This window comes from Maniola jurtina, chromosome 11 (genome assembly GCF_905333055.1).
Source record: "Maniola jurtina chromosome 11, ilManJurt1.1, whole genome shotgun sequence".
In the NCBI taxonomy this organism is placed as follows: Eukaryota; Metazoa; Arthropoda; class Insecta; order Lepidoptera; family Nymphalidae; genus Maniola; species Maniola jurtina.
Genome location: NC_060039.1, coordinates 13,444,264 through 13,465,723, shown reverse-complemented (window position 1 = coordinate 13,465,723; position 21,460 = coordinate 13,444,264). Strand labels below are relative to the sequence as shown.

Sequence of the window (21,460 nt, the reverse complement as noted above, 5' to 3'; positions counted from 1 at the left end):
TTTTCAGATTTATTACTGTACTTGTGCTATAAGACCTACCTACCTACCAAATTTCATGATTCTAAGTCAACGGGAAGTACCCTATAGGTTTCTTGACAGACAGACAGACAGACAACAAAGTGATCCTATAAGGGTTCCGATTTTTCCTTTTGAGGTACGGCACCCTAAAAATCCAAGAGGATTTTTGGGCATGCCATAGGCGGTATCCTCATGGATAAACATTGCAGGTGTTTCGCAGTGACGTACGGACTAAAAACCTCCTCCACTCTTCGATGTCCCCGCTCACGGCTTTCCCGGTATCGCACGAAGCAATGCGTTAGGAAGGCAGCTGTACTTCGTGATACCTAAGTGATGATACAGTCTAAGAAGAAAGTCTAACTTGGAAGGGGTATGGCGGTTTCTTTTGACCCATAAGTACCTCTGATCGGTTTCTATGCGCATTGTGCCGGAGCTCTTCTATATCTCGATCTCATGAACCGCAATAGTTAGACTTGTGCTGATAACTTTGAAACGGCTGAACCGATTTTCTTGGATTATACTCGTAGCTAAGAACACTCTCGATCAAGCCACCTTTCAAACAAAACAAAACTACATTAAAATCGGTTCATTAGTTTAGGAGCTACGATGCCACAGACAGATACACACGTAAAACTTATAACACCCCTCTTTTTGGCTCGGGGGTTAAAAAATCAATTGACAAACTCTAAAATTATCCCACTTTATAAACCTTTATCCGCCAGCAAAACTTATCCGGAATTTATTTAAAGATGACCGGTTCAATTTCAAGGGCTCCTAATTAATTGATCTGAAGGTTCGCGGAAATTGCGTACCCACCCCTCCCACTCTCCACCCCTCGGTGTATCTTTGGCTTTAATTTAGAATTGTTGGCGCAGAGGGAATGCAATTTACGTAAGATAATTGTTTGATTTCGAATATTCTGACTTTACCCTTTTATACGTAAAAAATAGAGACTGTAAAATTATAAAGTACTAGGGGATGCCCGCGGCTTCGCCCGCGTGGATTTCGATTTTTTAAATCCCTTAGGAACTCTTTGATTTTCCGGAATAAAAAGTAGCCTATGTCCTTCCCCGGGATGTATCCCAAGTCTGTACCAAATTTCATTAAAATCGGTTCAGCGGTTGGGCCGTGAAAACATAGCAGACAGACAGACAGACAGACACACTTTCGCATTTATAATATTAGTATGGATGGTATAAAGAAGATAAAGTTGAGAACTAACACCCGACTGCGATCGTCTTAATAAATGTGCATAAATGTAAATTGCATGATTGGAGGATAAACCAAGAAACTAACACACTTTTGCATTTAAGTGTAATATGAGTATGATAGGTGGATTGATTGCAAAATTTCCAAGAAAATATATTGCTCCTATTATAATGATTGAGTATGAGCAACTTAGCAGAAAAGAGCATTGTAATTATGGTACTTTCTTAAAAATTATTGTGATTATTTGGATTGCAAAAAATTGCCAATTTTTATTCGTTTTCTACTAGACTACTTAAGGGCCTAGGATCTTTATAGTAACTAGGAACCTTTCGTAATAAGTACTTCATAATATATTGGTAGGTAGATAATATGATTTAAAATTTAATCCAGCCTGTCAGTGTTAATTTTGATTCAAACATAATTGTGAGGTAGGCTTGCGCTTGGCTACAACCAATAACCTGAGAACAGCCTGAGGAACAGCAATGATGTGGTCTAGACTGGAGTGCGCTTGCCTAGAAGATGCCTAACCACTAGGGTTTCCGATTTCTCGAGGTTTTTTAGTTCTCGGGTGTCGAGACTTCTCGAGCCTGATTTCTCGGGTCTTCTCGGGTTGTCGAGAAAAAATAAAATACGTCTAAATTTTTGTTTAATTAATAAAAAGAGTCTTTAATTTAACTGTGTTTATTTTACATGAAAAAAATCAACATAATTTTTAACAAAAAAAACAAGTTCTCAATAAAAAATCAGCTCAAAACAAAATTGCTAACTAAAAACAATCATACTTCTTCTCCTTATCATAACTAATCTCATCTCACTAATCTGTAATAAAAAACAAAATCTCTGTTAACAATCAGCTTAAAACAAACATCTTAACTAAAAACAATCATACTTCTTCTTATTATAACTAATCTCACTAATCTTTAATAAAAAACAAAATCTCTGTTAACAATCAGCTTAAAACAAACATCTTAACTAAAAACAATCATACTTCTTCTTATTATAACTAATCTCACTAATCTGTAATAAAAAACAAAATCTCTGTTAACAATCAGCTTAAAACAAACATCTTAACTAAAAACAATCATACTTCTTCTTATTATAACTAATCTCACTAATCTTTAATAAAAAACAAAATCTCTGTTAACAATCAGCTTAAAACAAACATCTTAACTAAAAACAATCATACTTCTTCTTATTATAACTAATCTCACTAATCTTTAATAAAAAACAAAATCTCTGTTAACAATCAGCTTAAAACAAACATCTTAACTAAAAACAATCATACTTCTTCTTATTATAACTAATCTCACTAATCTTTAATAAAAAACAAAATCTCTGTTAACAATCAGCTTAAAACAAACATCTTAACTAAAAACAATCATACTTCTTCTTATTATAACTAATCTCACTAATCTTTAATAAAAAACAAAATCTCTGTTAACAATCAGCTTAAAACAAACATCTTAACTAAAAACAATCATAATTTTTCTCATCATAACTAAAGATCACTCACTAATCTCACTATGTGGGTGGTATGGTATCACAATTTTTGGCAGTTTTAATGTAATTAAATAAGAGATTAAGGCAAAAACAAAGGATACCGACAGACACGAGCCGTGCTGTCAAAGGATGCCGCTGCCGCCTCGCATTTACAAAGAAAGCTAAGCGTAAAAATGTTTATTTAAACTTCTCGATGTCTCGACTTTTCTCGAGCTGAATTTCCCGGGTACGAGACCGACCGATTTCCCGGGAATTCCCGGGAACAAACCCTACTAACCACTCTTGCCTTAATGAATTCAAGTTCAGTCAAGTAACACGGACGTCGGAATGACATTCTACACCTTAGCGATTCGTATCATAAACGTTGAGCGAAAACGTTAATGAAGGCATATTCACCTACGAGTATCATACTTAGTTGTATCTGTATCAAAAATATTTGACAGGAATATAACCCGCGACCATTTCGGAAGCATACACGCTCAATTACTAACCTATCACAGTATTAAGTAAATACGCTTTCACATATTACTTATACATGGATTTCATATATCCAAAATGGCGGCATCAACTTTGCGGCAATTTACCCCAAGACGGGCAGAAGTTCCCGTCCATGTTTCTACTTCATTCTAACTTGTAATTTGTTGTGAAATGCAATTATACAAGGCGCTCCAGGCTAATAGCACAGCGGTATTTTCCGACCCGATGAGACATAGCCTTACTTAAAGACGTACCTAATCAACTATCCGTGGAAACTCTTTGATTTTCAAGGATAAAAAGTAGCTTAAGTAACTTTCCAGGTCTTTAAATATACCCATGCAAAAATCACGTCAATACATTGCTCTGTTGCGACGTGATTGAAGGACAAATAAACACACTTTTGGATTTATAATATGGTAGTGATGGATTTCATGTATGCAAAAAGGCGTCATCAACTCCGCGGCAATTTACCCCAAGACGGGCAGAAGTTGCCGTCCATGTTTCTACTTCATTCTAACTTGTAATTTGTTGTGAAATGCAATTATACAAGGCGCTCCAGGCTAATAGCGAAGCGGTATTTTCCGACCCGATGAGACATAGCCTTACTTTAAGGCGTACTCAACTATGAAACGCTTTGGAAATGCTTCTTACTTATTAATTGAACATAATTATTCCGCTGTGCATTTTTACTGTGCAAATGTATCAGAAAGATATTTCTTTGACGTAGAGATTTTTATATCCCGCTGCATTTCTTCGGGTGTTGGCTGATTTTTCAATCTTCTAATAATAATTAACTAACGAATAAAGATGAAATTTTTTGTTCATTTTATATTATACTAGATACCCGCGACTTTGTAAGCGCTGATTAAGGTTTTTGAAATCCCGTGGGGATTGATTTTCCGAGATATACTTATAAATTAGTGTATGCATTACCAGATCTTGAACTATATCGGTGCAACAAATTATGCCGCTCTGTTGTTCCTTTGCGGCGTCATTTAAGGACAAACTAATAAAGCAACAAACTAACCAACAAACACACTTTCGCATTTATTTCATCGCAGAACCTTTTTGACGTGACAACGTCTTATAATTCGATAGAGCCGGCTGCACGCACGAAAAAACATGACTCATGCGGCGTTACCTCGCTCTGAGGCGTTCCATGTAAGGCTTGAAGTGCAAGCGAGAGCGCGGAACGAGCGACAAAGAAGCACAATCAGCCTTTGTTGTCACGATCAACTATCGTCAGTAAACCGACTTTACAGACAACCAATTTTTTCTCTTACCATCTATCTATCATAATTAAATAAAATCTGTCTAGAACTTTTAGAACTTATCACTTAAACATAAATATAGACAACTAAGTAGGTATATATAGCGATAGTGATAATAAGCGTATATACCATTTTTAAATACATTTCGCGTGTAGCACCACATTAAAAACAGGTACGCTATGTTGAAACGGCAATGCACTTAGGCCACATTAAACAGACCGTGCCATTACCGTAACGGTTCGTTTGCTCCCGACCTTTGCTGTGCTAATTGAAACAGAAAGGAGAGTTTAACCTAACAAACAAAGAGACTCCCCTCGAAGAGAGGTGCTAAAGGCATCGTTCTGCTATGCCAAAGTAGCGGACCACTTGGTCAAGAAATTTTAATATTGAGGTATAATGTTGACCGGCTAAAATTCACTTGTTTGTTGGAGTTAGCCCAACTTGTGGTGAACTCATCCGTGTTCATTTTTCAGTGGGCTTCTACTGCGCTACGGACTAGTAGAATGCGGGTGGGCGAATATATTATTTTTATAGATATGCGTCAATTCGTAGAGTGTGCTTAAAATGCCATTTTTCCTGCCATGGATATTTTACCCGAATACCCGAATGTTTTTGGGTAACAAAAGAGAGGCTCTATTCTTCTCCGAAGCGTGTTGCTTGTTGGTCCAACTGAACAAACATAGTCATTATTCGACTTTTGTTGTCAGCAAGAAAAACATTAGCGAGTAAATGTGGAGCTATACGTATTGTGGTTTTAGATTAGCTCTTTCAAACAGACATTTGCGATGGCCTGATTTAAGTTTATAGCGTTTATACCACGTACGTCGTCTAGAGTTCTGAGTTCTGAGTTCTGAGTTCTTTTTTCTTTTCTAGATGACTTAACAGCTTCGCATTAGTGAGCTCACAGTGTTTTGACTAAACCAAAATTCTGTTACTGTACAGATTAGATGGAGATTTTCTTTATAATTTAAACAAGGTATAAGAAAAAAATATACAAGTAAAGCCCTTTCATATGATACCCCACTTGGTATAGTTATCTTACTTTGAAAATTGAAAATACTAATTATTTGTTCGTGAACACATTTTAATTTTTGACGTGACAACGTCTTATAATTCGATAGAGCCGGCTGCACGCACGAAAAAACATGACTCATGCGGCGTTACCTCGCTCTGAGGCGTTCCATGTAAGGCTTGAAGTGCAAGCGAGAGCGCGGAACGAGCGACAAAGAAGCACAATCGGCCTTTGTTGTCACGTTCAACTATCGTCAGTAAACCGACTTTACAGACAACCAATTTTTTTTTTAAAATGATGTAACCACAAATTCGCGGTTTTCGGATTTACTTGTGCTATAAGACCTACCTACCTGCCAAATTTCATGAGTCTAGGTCAACGGGAAGTACCCTATAGGTTTCTTGACAGACAGACAGACAACGAAGTGATCCTATAAGGGTTTCCATTTCTCCTTTTGAGGTATGGAACCCTAAAAATATTTGTTAGGATAAAGTTCTTATAGACGAAGTTGCATTGAAGCAATTGGCTTTGCAATCAGCAACCCTAATAACTTTTTACCTACCAACTGATGAACTACGGTATGAACTCCTATTATGTCTACATCAAACCGAACAATAGAAATTAATAGGTACAGATTCTATTCTTAGTTAACGGGTAAACAATATCAAATTACCCTTTGATAAGGTTTTCTTGTCAATACCTGTTAATCCGACGTCACACCTTGATATATAGTACCTATAGACTATAGAGTTACCCATAGTTGTAATGAAGAGACCTTTGAGTTTAACAATACCTACTGATAAAACTTTTTTACTGTATTTTGGTTTGATTTAATTATTACACTTATAATATAAGCTGTAAGCTACGTCAGTTTATTTAAAAGTGCTAAAATGGTAGCTTATTACAATTATCTCTTTAAAAAGGATCTAATATTTTTTTGAAAATAAAATATAGCCTGTTACTCAAGAATAATATAGCTTTATACTGGTGAACGAATTTTCAAAATTTGTTGAGTAGTTCCAGAGATTACCGATTCCAGAGATTGGCGATCTACACAACAGGCTGACTAGACACCGTAACAGGCTTGCGACTCCTACGCTCCGCCTCAGGAAGGTCCAAAAGTCATTTGTGGGAATGGGTATAATCTTTTATAACAAAATTCCTCAGCCAATTTTGGACTTGCCTTTACACAGGTTCAAAAAATCTATTAAAAATATGCTCCTGAGAAAAGCATATTATACTATCGAAGATTATGTAAATGATAAAAAAGTGTGGATTTGATCTGCAATTCTCTCCAGCAATGCGCAGGACTTCAATTGCTTTTATACATGGCATAATATTGTATAGCAAATGTTTGAAAAGAGCAACCGCCGAGTTTCTTGTTGGTTCTTCTCGGTAGGAAAGGCATTCCAAACCAGTGGTAGATAGATGCTTTTGACGATTCAAAAGAACTTGTAAAAGTCTAATTGAATAAAAATATTTTGAATTGAATTTACCCCCTGCAAAAAAACCCACATTAAAAAAAATTACATGGATATTGTTAAACACCTAGAGAGTGACATAGGCTACTTCTTATCCCGGAAAATCAAAGAGTTTTGCAGTAGACACTGCAAAGCACTGCATAGCCGCTTCATAAATAAACGGAGCTTAATTTTCAATACTTCATTTGCGATGAAGGATAAATAATTTCAAATGCTTTTACCAAACAAGCATTTGACTCAACATTTCTTTGAAATAACATCGTCTATAACTTCTCTTTACTGCTAGATCTTCTTCTATCCAACAGTAGATGATTAATCATAAATCATCGTTAAAGCAAGTGTAATAGCTTAAAAAGCACATAACTCCAAGAAGTTAGAGAAGTATTCCCGTGTTTGAACCACAGAGCTCCGAGAATAGGAGAGAAGTCTTAAGAGGGCTCTCTCCGTCACACGTTTCATACAATCGTAGTTCCAATTTCATTTGAATATTAAGCAACCAAAGTCCATGAACTTTTGCAGACATATTCTAGAAACTAATATCTATGTCTGTGGTTTTCCAGATTTCTGTTAAAATATTCGGTTTCAAAGTTACGCGGTCTTAAAAAATTTCATACAAATCTTTGATCCCCTGTAATTTTAAAACTACATATTTTTAGAAAAATCTAAAACACCACAGACACAGATATTAGTTTCTAGAATATGTCTGCAAAATTTCATGGACTTTGAGTTGCTTAATATTCAAATGAAATTGGAACTACGATTGTATGAAACGAGTGACGGAGAGAGCCCTGTTAATGATCAGGGTATCACCTCTTTACTGTAGATCTTTTTCTATACAACACTAGACGATCAATCATAAATCCATTTCAACGCCATCTTGTCCCGTAACCGCAACTCGCAAGGGTAGATTGTGCCACCGCTTGCCATATCCAACGCGACCACAACCAATTGGGGCGTATACCGTAAACTGCTTCAACGGTAATAGTATGTCAATTAGGTCCGTGGTCGTTTTGTAATATCCGTTTGTGCTACAGCCTACTAGTATAGGTAGTCCATACCTATGTCGTTGGCTGGAGGCCTATAATTGTCTAAGATAATTTAGAAGCCATATTGGGGATGTCTCTCAACAAGTTCAAAGGACAAAGTTTCGTGGTGGACACTTGCCTACTCTATGGTAGATGTTTGAAGAATTATTCACTTTAATCTTCACTTTTTTTCTTATCTTTTGTGTCTTAATTCATAGAAAATTCACACATCGGTGGTAACTTAACATCCTGCATCCAGGACACGTTCTGACGTAATACATCAGTGTACCATTGGCACGGTCTCACTGTCACATCTGCATGTAAATTGAAAAACTGTAGTATAAAAACCTACTCCACGGTGTTTTGAAGAATTTTTCAAAGAAAATTCACAGATCGCTGGTAACTTAACAGCCTGTATCCAGGACACGTTCTGACGTAATACATCAGTGTACCATTGGCACGGTCTCACTGCCACATTTGCATGTAAATTGAAAAACTGTAGTATGAAAATCTACTCCACGGTGTTTTGAAGAATTTGTGTCTTAATTCAAAGAAAATTCACAGATCGCTGGTAACTTAACAGCCTGTATCCAGGACACGTTCTGACGTAATACATCAGTGTACCATTGGCACGGTCTCACTGCCACATTTGCATGTAAATTGAAAAACTGTAGTATGAAAACCTACTCCACGGTGTTTGAAGAATTTGTGTCTTAATTCAAAGAAAATTCACAGATCGCTGGTAACTTAACAGCCTGCATCCAGGACACGTTCTGACGTAATACATCAGTGTACCATTGGCACGGTCTCACTGCCACATTTGCATGTAAATTGAATAACGACGGAGAGCTTTGGATGTCACCCGAAACGATTGTCCATCCAAGATCCATACTTCTCAACTAGGCTTCGGTGATTATATTACAATACTAGAGGATGCCCGCGACTTCATCCGCGTGGATTTAGGTTTTTAAAGATTTCGTGGGAAATGTTTGATTTACTGGGATAAAATGCCTATGTCAATTACAGGGACGCAAGCTACCTCGGTACTAAATTTCATACAAATCGGTTAAGCGAATGGGTTTTTAGGAATCCCGTGGGAACTCTTTGATTTTCCGGGATAAAAAGTAGCCTATGTCCGTCTCCGGGATATGAGCTAACCCTGTAGCAAATTTCGTCAGAATCGGTTAAACTGTTGGGCCGTGAAAAGGTAGCAGACAGACAGACAGACACACTTTCGAATTTATAATATTAGTATGGATCACAATGTGCAAGTAATTTTGGAAACAAATCCACTAGTAAGGTTTACTAGAATTCTGATATAAATTAATCTATAGCAATGTTCAAACGATCTATTATATAATATTCAGGGGTTGTAATTTTGAACGCAATAGTTTCATAACTGATGCAAAATATAATAGGTTTCCTTACTCTGCAATGCTATTTTTTGTTGATTAAAACTGAATCTGGTATTACACTACCGTAGGTTTGATATATTAAAGAGATAAAGCCCTTATTTTTATGATAGTGTTTTCATACACTTCAAGGATATTTCTAAATATTTTTTAAAACAATAAGCGACCCCGTGGCTTAGCGGTCAAAGCGTCGGGCGTGAACTCAAAAGACGCAGGTTCGAATGCCGGTTTCGAAATTTTTGATACTATTTTTTTTAATTATTTCGAGATAAAGCCCGCGTCCCACCGCCGCGATGAGTATACTATTTTCTCGCCCAAAAAACTAACAATCAATAAATGAAAGCTAGCCAATAAAAGAGATAAATATATTAATACTTAGCTGATTCCTGACTGTAAACATTGTAGGCGAAAACTCCTCTTTTGAGGTATAGAAACATAAAAAGATTACCTATTTACCAGTTTGTATGATATAGTTGTATATCACACAAACTGGTAAATAGGTCTAAACAAGATATCACCGCAAGCGTTCTATTGTAACATATTTTATAAACGGGACGGTTACTGTATAGAGCTTATGACACCTAGTAGCGCTAAGCGCATTAGGTTTAACCTCACATAAATAATATATAACATACAGACACTTTCACCTTCCACCTTGAAAGCGTCCTCAGAGGGCTTTGGAGAGTATTTTTGAGTCACCTATAGAAATTGTAAGCAATTCTAGGTATAAAGGATGCGAAAATGGGAGGAAGCATACTTACTTATTTATAAAACTTAGGGTATATTTGAGGGATTATTCGAGAGAAAAGGCTATTATAAAACAGTTTTCCTTGTAAAGGTCTGATATACTCGTACTAGTACCTAAAACCAAAGATGTATAATATTAAATGCCAGTCCAGATAGGCAAAGCTCATTCAACAAGTTTTTAGGGTTCCGTATAGCTACCTCAAAAAGGAAAAGGAACTCTTATAGGATCACTTCGTTGTATGTCTGTCAGTTTGTTTTTATTAAGTGAATACAACTTCGTTCGCTTGTGTGTGTGTGAGATCAAAAGAGCAATTACTTCTTCATTAATACTATTCTTCATTACTACAATTTACTTAATTTTGGGATCCCGTATGAAAGAAAAAGAACTATCAACTCCAGCAATAGGTACTCAGTTACACAAACATTATTAATAAGTCAGTTAAACACAAAAGGCAACACAAAATGGCGGGGACGCTGCCAACAAATCCGTACACCCTTAACGACTGTAAATCCTACCCTTTAATTTAATGAGCTCTAAAACTCAGGCTTGCTGAAGAACAAAAGGAAGCTACGGACTCCCTTCTCTTCATTGGGGCCCGTGTTCATCTCGACGAGTCTATGTCTAAGACGTATTGTTGACGATTACTCTCAATGATAGAGGTACAGGGTAAATAATAATGCTCCTTTACTATTTAGGGACCTTCGGCTTGCAGACGACCTTCTAGGCGCAGTGGTGAGCGCTGTGCTCATATAAGCGGAAAGTCTCGGGTTCGATTCCCGGCTGGGGCAATTTGGAAATGTATAAGTATAATTGGTAAACGATAAGGGATATGGATTTAATAAAACTACTATACCGCTTCTAAGTAAGCCAAGTTTCCATCTTAGACTGCAACATTACTTACCACCAAGTGAGATTGCAGTCAAGGGCCAGCTTATAATGGTCCTTATAAAAAAGGTAGCCATTTCTGTGCTGTGCTGTGTGTGTGCTTGCGCTGAGTGTCTATTGTAATATTCTGAACTTATCAATGCAAAAGTGTATGAAAAAATTTATTTTCTTAAAGACCAACTTCTGCTGTACCGATTTTTTTTTCGATACAATCATGAAATCATCCTTACATGAAACTGAGTCAATGAGCATTAAAAAAAAATAGTAAATTCCATTGGTTCAAAAACGTTAGTTTGACCCAAAAATTAACTACTCCAAAAGAGTTTTCACAATAAAATAGAGCTGATGTTTCCTTAGACAGTTTCCCTGTGCCTCCTATGGTTTTGGATTTCCCCATACTGTCCCAGTTAAAAAACACACTGTATGTAAGTACCTATTAAATAAAACGACATAAACATACTGAATGAGGAGTAATGAATAGAAAACAAATGGAATAGATAGTTCCATATTATCAAGTAATCAATCAGTCGTGACCATAAATTATTTAGGGTAATTGCCTCAAAAGAATGCCATTAACTTTATAACAGAACACACCCTGATCTATAATAAAAGAGGCCAATTCACTATAGGTGTCAACGAAATAAATGCTGGTGGTATACTATTAGCTATACCTATGTTTGGGTTTTCATAGATCACCATAGGGTTGATCATTCAGTAAGTACCAATCTATACATATAATAAAATTGTTGAAAAGTGGTGTCTGTACAAACTACAACGGAAATATATAAAAAAAAGTAGCAGGGGTTGTTATTATACCGATGCCGAACCCGAAATTGTAATTAATTTTTTTTTGTCTGTTTGTCTGTTTGTCTGTGTGTTTGTGCACGCTAATATCAGAAACGGCTTATTCGATTTAGATACGGTTTTCACATTAGTGTTTATTTCATGTCAATCGGTTCATAAATAAAAAAGTTATGTCAATTTAAAAAATCATGGCGAACATTTTTAACGTACAGAGTATATGCTGCCCGAAAAGTCACTATTCCACGCGAACGAAGTCGCGGGCACAGCTAGTAGTTAATAATTCCATGGGGTTGATAAGTGATAGAAAAAACCGGTCAAGTGCGAGTCTATCTCGCACACAACGGGTTCAGCACCATCGTATAAGATTATGTAATTCTCATTTTTTTTAAATTTACATGGCAGCCATTTTGAAATTTTTAACCGACTTCAAAAAGGGACGAGGTTCACATTTCGACTGTATTTTTTAAATTATTATTAATTTTTGTTAAAACGGCAATAGAAATACAGGCTGTGCAACTCTCTACGGTTTATGAGATACATCCCGCTGAAAAACAGATGCACAAACAGACGGTCAGTGGATGCTAAGTAATAGGGTATTTAACAATTTCGACCATCAAAAGGAGTAGGTACGTACTATTGTACCTACTTTGAATAAATGAATTTGACTTTGACTTTGATTTTGATCCCGTTAGCACCCTTCGGGTATGGATCCCTAGAAATACTGGAAGTAGTATTTAATAATAAATAACCGAAGGCTTCAATAATCATAGACTAAAATAGCAAAAAGGCATTTCAGAGAATGGGTTTTAAATCAAAATGTCCATTAGCGTAAAATAAATTGGCGCGAGGGCATTAGCGACCACACCTTTAATTTATCGCGTTCCCCACACACGGCCACTTCAATGAAATTAACTATGATGAATGGAAAAATTGTCTCCGTGCCTCATCAATCATAAAAGTTGGAACTATGCAACCGTTTCGACTCCACGATACGGTGGCGATACGACGCCGTAATGACTCTACGATTGAGACTCTAGAGCGTACTTTGACTTTACTTAGACAGTTTCAATTAAAACGAGACAGATTAATGCCAGCGACATAATATTGTCTCGTTTTAGCAGTGTCTTAAGTTTAAGCACTGTGCATAGTGTTTTATCTAAGTTATATATAATTTATACGATGGTACGGAATTCTTCGTGTGCGCGTCTGACTCGCACTTGACCGAGTTTTAATTACAAGTTAGGCAGTCATCGCAGTCAAGGACTGCGATCTCAACTAGTGATCACACTAATATTATAAAGGCGAAAGTTTGTGTGTGTGTGTATGTTTGTTACTCCTTCACGCAAAACCACTGGACGGATTTGGCTGAAATTCGGAATTGAGATAGATAATATCCTGGATTAGCACATAGGCTATTTTTTATCCGGAAAATCAAAGAGTTCCCACGGGATTTCAAAAAACCTAAATCCACGCGAATGAAGTCGCTGGTATCAGCTAGTAAGTGATGAATTGATATGCAGTCTATGATGGAAATAGGCTAACTAAGTACAAGTAACTCTTGATTAGATATTATTGAAAGTACAATTTAACATTAAGTGGTTAGAGCAGACAGTCAAACTAAAATGAGCAAAGGTAGAAGAAAAAAGTACCTAAACATAAAGTTTACTTTATGGGTAAAAATTAAGTCTGTTCACGAATACTGGATTCAATATCATAATTTAGTCTAACTTTTAACCAAGACAGCAATGTACAGAAATTAAATCCCCAAAGAGCGTATTTACTTACTCCGTCACGTTCACGCAGTTTAAAAAGAAAAACGGGGAAATCTGTGTAAAGTGACTTCCTTACGTCCGGTTTCAATATTCAGTCTATCTGTAATCTGTAAGTTACTCAGCAATTTATAAAATAGGTCAGTAAAATATTCAGTCCACTCCTCAACCGTTGAGCTATTGAGGCTAACGGAAAGTTTCTACAAAATTCCATTGAGTATGATTGATTAGTATTCCAATGAGAGACGAACTACGTTTGTATGGAGCGAGTGACGGAGAGACTCCTCTTAAGAAGAGAAAATGCATAAAGCTAAACAAAGACTTCACCTTACTTAACAAACATCGGTAACTATGCTTAAGCTGGTAAACTCTCAGCAGGTTCAGTGCCAAACCAACGACAGAAAGTTTATTCGCAAATTGACTCCACGTATTCGCTTAAGGTGCAGTTTCTTTCATCCGGCTCAGCTTTTAATACACGGTTCTCAATTCAAGAGCGAAAGCGGTTCTATTTCTAAACGGTTAAGTTTTCAAAGCGTTTGTATGTACTTCTATTTTGTGTTACTTTTATGTATTTCTTTTTTAAATGGTGTACACTATAAAGAATATTTCATTAATTCATTAATTCATACTTCTGAATATATAACACGAAAATGTGACTGACTGACTGATCTATGAACGCTCAGTTGTCATTCAGATAATTCTTGATTTATTGATGTTTGGTCAAAAATATTTCATGGAACGTATACAATATACATACGTTCCATGAAATATTTTTTACAACGAACATAACATTCGTGATATTTTTGAGAGACTTCAGTAAATGTTTCGTTTAGAATTTTTAAAACCCGTTTTTAAAACCGCTGTTGCTTTTTATTTAGGCCCACGTATTAACTTGTATTAAGAAATGCGAAAACTAAGCAGAATGGCATTCTAAAGACCTCTGCTACGAAACTTTGTTTTGCATGAGTTTGTTTACGGTTTGGTGATTTAAAACTCCCCCTTCGACGGGGTCTGAGAGGTTTGATAGGATTAGCCGTTTACTTTGTTGTTTGTTAATATAGAGCGAGATTAATTAACCTGACCAAATCAACCTCACTGTAGACTCTTATTCCTCGTTTAAACGTCTCTAGACGTTGATGAAATCAGCATTAAGTAATTATATGTACTATTATAAACGGGGTTTTGACAAAATTTTATTCTAAGACAGCTTGCAACCCACGGACGGACATAAGCTATTTTTTATCCCAGAAAATCCTACTAATGCCTGGAATTGAACCCCCGATCTCCCGAAAACCGTTATAAAACGTCCACCTCCTAGGGGGACGTTTTATAACCAGTAGGTTACTTCAAGAGAGAATAAAGAGGTGCACAAGTAAGAAGAAAGCCTTTAAATTATAGTATGATGCCACTATTAGTATCACATCATCATCATGATTAACCCATTTCCGGCCCAATACTGAGTACGGGTCTCCTCTCAGAATGAGAAGGGTTTAGGCCACAGTCTGCCACGCTGGCCCAATGCGGATTGGCAGACTTCACACACCTTTGAGAACATGGAGAACTCTCAGGCATGCAGGTTTCCTCACCATGTTTTCCTTCACCGTTAAAGCAAGTGATATTTAATTGCTTAAAACGCACATAACTGAAAAGTTAGTGGTGCGAGCCTGGGATCGAACTCCCGACCTTCGATTAGGAGGCGGACGTTCTAACCACTAGGCTATCACAGCTTGTACACTATTAGTATGATTCATGTGTATTATCATAACTTCTTCGTAGTCGGATAAGAGCATAACAATGGTACTATGTGGTACTCGTAGTTTATTCGTATTCTATATCGAGCGACACAATAAACGTTTTTCAATCGATGCTATTTCAACCCCGGGTTAACACCGATAACACCACGGATACCAGAACAAATCCACTGGCAAATTGTTTTCTCACACCGACTTAAGGGGAATTGCTTTAGCAATTACATATGTATTAAATTTAAACGTATGTTGGTTTAGTTCTATAAATAATTTATATATAGGTTTAGTTATAACTAGCCGATGCCGACTTCGCCCGCGTGGATTTAGGTTTTTTTAAATCCCGTGGGAACTCTTTGATTTTCCGGGATAAAAAGTAACCTATGTGCTAATCCAGGATATTATCTATCTCCATTCCAAATTTCAGCCAAATCCGTCTTGCAGTTTTTGCGTGACACACACACACACACACATCCACACGAACTTTCGCCTTTATAATATTAGTGTGATGACTTCACTTGCGTCATCAGATCGTCTTCATCAAGCGAGTGACGTTGTCAGCTGGACATATTGGACTCTTGTAGAGACTTCCACACCCCACGTTTTTGCCCGCCCATTTTAGTTTCTGAAACATATAACGCCATTCGCAAAATCTAATTAGAGTTTGAGTATACTCTACCCACGTAAAGAATTCAGCATAGCGCTCTCTCTGTTACATAATCCCATATAAATAAAAGAGACAAAAATCTCAGTGGGCGCTAACCATTTTGAGTCGGGGCTTCAAACGGCAATCCGAACCAGTCGTAAATTATTATTATTCTGACTGACAAAAGCACTTGTAAAAGTTTGTTTGAATACCAACCAATTACAAACAAAACTATGTTTTCTAATTGAATATCGTACGTTTTTGAAGACATTTTTGAGATTGTTTGGTGTCTAAAATGGTTAGCGCCCACTGAGATTTGTGTCTCTATCATTTATTGGGGACTTCACGGTGGATTTAGGTTTTTCAAAATCTCATGGGAACTCTTTAATTTTCTAGTCTAGTAGTTTTTGCGTGAAGGAGTAACAAACATACACACACATACACACAAACTTTCACCGTTATAATATTAGTGTGATGTGATAGTGTGATTAGATGACAGAGAGAGCGCTATACTAACTTGTTTTCTCGTATAGGATATAGTTAAAGATAAACATATATTTTCAGGTAAAAAAGCCACACAGATTAAATTTTCACGAAGAATCCTCTGTAACAATTCGCCTTAATGTAGGCTTTCTAACCCTTGCCCCGCTGAGTTTTGGTAACGAAGACGGATGAATCACCGTTTTCCAAAGTAGTATTACTCGTAATATTATGTCGCCCCCGTATATTCTTGTTTATTTCTGTCGGGGTATTTTTAGGGTCCCGTATATCCAAACGAATAAGGAATAAATATTTTTTTTTAAATTAAAATATGTTAATTATAAACTTCTTCTCAATACTTTCTATTTCTTAATAAACTTTCGAATTAGGGGTTACTTGAGCACTTTTTAAAGCAGGGGTTAGCGTCAAACTAAACTTATAATTAAAAAAAACCCAGACACAAAAACCTTTATAAGAAAAATAGGAAAGAGCTGATAACTTTCAAACGGCTGAACCGTTTTTTTTTGATTATAGCTAAGAACACTCTCAATCAAGCCATCTTTCAAATAAAAAAAAATTAAAATCGGTACATTCGTTTAGGAGCTACAATGCCACAGACAGATACACAGATACACACGTCAAACTTTTAACACCCCTCTCATTGGGTCGGGGATTAAAATCTCAAATATTTGAGGTGTACATACCAGTCAGTTTCAGTAAGTACCTTTTATTGAGGGACTAGCTTATGCTCGTGACTTCATTCACGGGGACTACACAAACAAACCGCTATTTTACCCCTTTAGGGATTGAATTTTCAAAAATTCTTTCTTAGCGGAAGTCTAAGTCGTAATAGCTATCTGCATGCTAAATTTCAGCCCGATCCGTCCAGTAGCTTGAACTGTGCGTTAAATATATCAGTCAGGCACTATTATCGAGTAGGTACAATTTTTCATGAATCAGAGTTTCAAAACCAGATTAGGTCAACTTTTCTGTATAATATATGCAGAACCAAGGACGTGCGGATTGATCTCGCACTTGACCAGTATTTTTAGATGTTTCAAGTCTGAAAAGGGTTTGCTAAATTCGGAGTGCCCTTTTATTATTTTATTTGTTTACTTGTACACGTAATGCGTCCCGGTGGGTTGCCATATTGTAATGACATCAGAAAATTCTTCGACCAAGAAGCAACTTAGGTTCAGTTGCATGACTGGATGTTAAAGTTACATTATGTACGTTAAGTACCTACTTTAAAAAATTGTTTGACTTTGACTTTGACTTGGTTATGGCTAAAAATTTGACGCAAAGTGGTTGCACAAGTTAGTAACTATGCCTCCATGATTAAAGGTTAAAAAGGTAACATTTTGGATCAAAGTTAAAAAAGTTTGTTGGCGGGTCCCAACCGTTTATTTTTATTCTGACAGGTGGTTACATGTACAAACGGTTACGCATAACTTATGACCACTATTAAAAAACAAAATAAGTTGCACAAGTCATTATTCATAGGTAGGTTACCTCTAAGATTAAGTATTAATTTGGTCCAAAGTTAGCAAACCCTGACTTGTTCAACCGATTTCAATTTTACTACCGGTCAAAATTTAATCGTACCCGTAACTCTAACCACCCATCCTGCACTGAACCCTAATAGGGATCCATATGGTTACCAAACAATTTAAAGTTATGGAAAACCACACTCAAGAGATCTTAGAAATAGAAAAATTTCTTTAAAATAGAAAATAGCACATAGGTACCTAATACCTATAGGAAAGATAGGATAGCCGTATTTCTTAAACCACCTAAGCTGATTCCTAGTTCCCATATCTTTAACAATAGGTACTAGTTAAGTAAACAGTATCGTAATAGTTGTTTTATTTAAAAATCAAAGACTATAGGGACGGACGACAAGCTATTATTGGGCCCTGAAGCTAATAAATAAGCAAATAAAGTGACGTGCATTAATATTCATGGCAGTATTACGGAACGTGTCTGAGGCTTGCAACATACTGGGCGGAGGATCCTGCAGATTTAGATTGGATTACATTCGGAGTGAGAGCGTGTTGCGGCGATTTTTATTTGTGTATGTATCAACGGAGAAAATTGTTATACAATATCCAAAACTACGCGCTCAAAACGCTTTGCGTCATCAATCCTTATACGCATAGTTAGGGTTTGGAATACTCCAAAATCAGTGTTTTCTACCAATCACAACCCAGGTATATTTAAAACAAGAGTAAATAAGTATCTTCTAGGCAAACGCACTCCATCTTATTCCAAATCATCACTTCCCATCAGATGTGATCGTGTACAAGCGTGTGTTTAAAATTAATAAAAAACTATTAGAACGTCTTTTAATTTTAGAATTGGAAATTGGCAAATAAATAGTACTTTATACAAGTGTAAATTAAAAATTTATAACACCCCCGACAAGTGAAGGTTACAGTAACTAGAAAAGAGCTGATAACTTTCAAACGGCTGAACTGATTTTCTTGGATTATAGCTAAGAACACTCTCGATCAAGCCACCTTTCAAACAAAAAAACTAAATTAAAATCGGTTCATTAGTTTAGGCGCTACGGTGCCACAGACAGATACACAGATACACAGACACACAGATACACAGATACACACGTCAAACTTATAACACCCTTCTTTTTGGGTCGGGGGTTAAAAATGGAGTTAGTTCATTGACAAAATATTTTTTTAACTTACGCGTAATACAAACTTGAGTAATTGTAAACTTTGAAATAGAAAAGAATATAAGAATAAAATCAGTAACAACAGTAACAATTATGCAAGTCCCACATGAGTTTCAGAAACAGAAGAACAGATGAGGTAGAGATGATTGTAAACATTTAAAATACAATCCCAGTACAGTAGAGTTAAAAATCCAAACAAACAAATAATACCTACCTACAAACCCCACACCAGTTTCAAATAGGAGGAAATCATAAAAATTTACGAAACCGAACAAGTATTCAAGAGAGCAATCTTGAATCATGATAAATTAAGCCGAGAAAATCGAGAAAAACAAACTGTGAAATACAAACCAACCAGTAACTTACACAGCAAATCCACGACACAGAAACAAAATACCAGAAGCACAGAAACAAAAGACCAGAAGAGGATTACATATTACTAGTGCATAATTAAATTTACGTAAGCCCCACACCAGTGTCGAATGGGAGAAAATTATAAAAATTCACGAAACCCAATAAGTATTCAAAAGAACAATCTCGAACCGAGATAAACTAAGTCATAAATCCAATTAAACAAACAATGCAAGTCCCATATCGGATTCAAATAGGAGCAAATCGAGAAAAACAAACTGTGAAATACAAACAGAAACAACAAACCTACCAGTAAATTACACAGCGATCCGGTTCAAACCGGGAGGATTATTTGTTCAGATGCAATCTCTTCTTGCGTATATGATTAAAACAGTGCATAGTGCTATCCCTATGGGAAATTATCGAGGCGAACGCACTGCATAATTAGCAAGCCTCTCCGGAATTATGGGGTTTATTTTCGCGGCTACCTGCATTTTGTGATAGATAAAGCAAGCAGCATCTTTAGTTTATATAATTCAATTTACTTGACCAACATAACTCAGCGGTTTGCAAAGCTGAAGTAGCTATGGGCAAGGCACATAGTTTGGAAAACTGATAGACGTTGGGCTTCAAACCCAAAAGGTACAGGGTTAACTTATATCCCGGGGACATAGGCCACTTTTTATCCCGGAAAATCAAAGAGCTCCCATGGGATTCCCAAAAACCCATCCGCTTAACCGATTTGTATGAAAAGTACCGAGGTAGCTTGCGTGCCTGTAATTGACATAGGCAAATTTTTATCCCGGAAAATCAAACAGTTCCCACGGGATCTTAAAAAACCTAAATCCACGCGGACGAAGGCACGGGCATCCTCTAGTATAATATAATACTATAGTTATTATGGATTGTATGATAAAATTAACCTTGTAGGTATATCATCATTTGATCAAGCCAAGGTGATAACATTATCACATACAAAACGATAGAAATACATACAAAACGACGCCCGGAAAGTCAATTATGTAGATATCATTGACAAACAAATTTAAAAACATACTTAATCAAATTCCTATGCGGAATAAACAAACGGATACGATTCGTATTTTAAATTATGCAAATTTAAAATCCAATCGCAATTGCATTCACTAAAATACCACACTGAATAAACACGTGAATAATACAAAAATGAAATTCACTCCGCAAAAGTTTGATTTTAAATGAAGCGATACAGTATCGAATGTCTTCGGAATTCTCCTTCAGTGCAATGTCCGTGCCGTCCGGAGAGTTTGCGTCCAGAGTGGACATTCCACACAAATAAGTTCGCAGCAAAGCGAACAGAAATAAAACTATAAAGTCTTACATATTCCCGTATGCCGTCTCTTCAATTATATGAATGTTGCATATGGCTGGCACTTTGTAGAATTTAAAATTAATTTTGCATTTTTATGAGCAGTTTTCCGGGGAGTAGATGGAAAAGGGAATGTTTAAAATATCTACGACGTGAGTACCGGAAAATAAATTTTATTTGAATTCGATTTGATGAAGGGAACGGATGGTTTTTCTTCTAGCATCAGAAATAGTAGAACCAAATTATTGCACACTTTGAGTCTTTACATAATATTTCCTACGGAAACCTCGTTAGCGCAAAAACAGTTTTTTGATACTTTTATTGCTACAGCACATTTTAATTATGCTTCGCTGGATGTGACGTATTTTAATTATGGTGAGTTTCAAATATTACAACTGTAACGAACACTGTATTTCGTATCATGTACCTATACCTCTGCCTGGTAAACGAGTTACACAAGAATTAATATTTAAATTCATCTTCATGAGTAGGAATACAAAATATTATTTAACTAGCTGTGCCCGCGACTTCGTTCGCGTGGAATATTGACCGCGCTTTATATTATAGCCACGGATGCTCAGGCGCGC

General features: G+C 36.4%; 1 protein-coding gene and 1 long non-coding RNA gene across 8 annotated transcripts in view; one reads left to right on the top strand and one right to left on the bottom strand.

The window, feature by feature from the left end:
- LOC123869656 (CUGBP Elav-like family member 4) overlaps window positions 1-21,460 on the top strand; it is an 895,280-nt gene that overhangs the window by 389,112 nt on the left and 484,708 nt on the right. The window lies entirely within an intron of this gene.
- Window positions 1,706-20,459, bottom strand: LOC123869667. Its single transcript, XR_006796941.1, has 4 exons — window positions 20,449-20,459; window positions 3,005-3,013; window positions 2,612-2,616; window positions 1,706-1,750 (listed from the first exon to the last, which is right to left on the bottom strand). It is a non-coding gene; the product is annotated as an uncharacterized LOC123869667 (long non-coding RNA).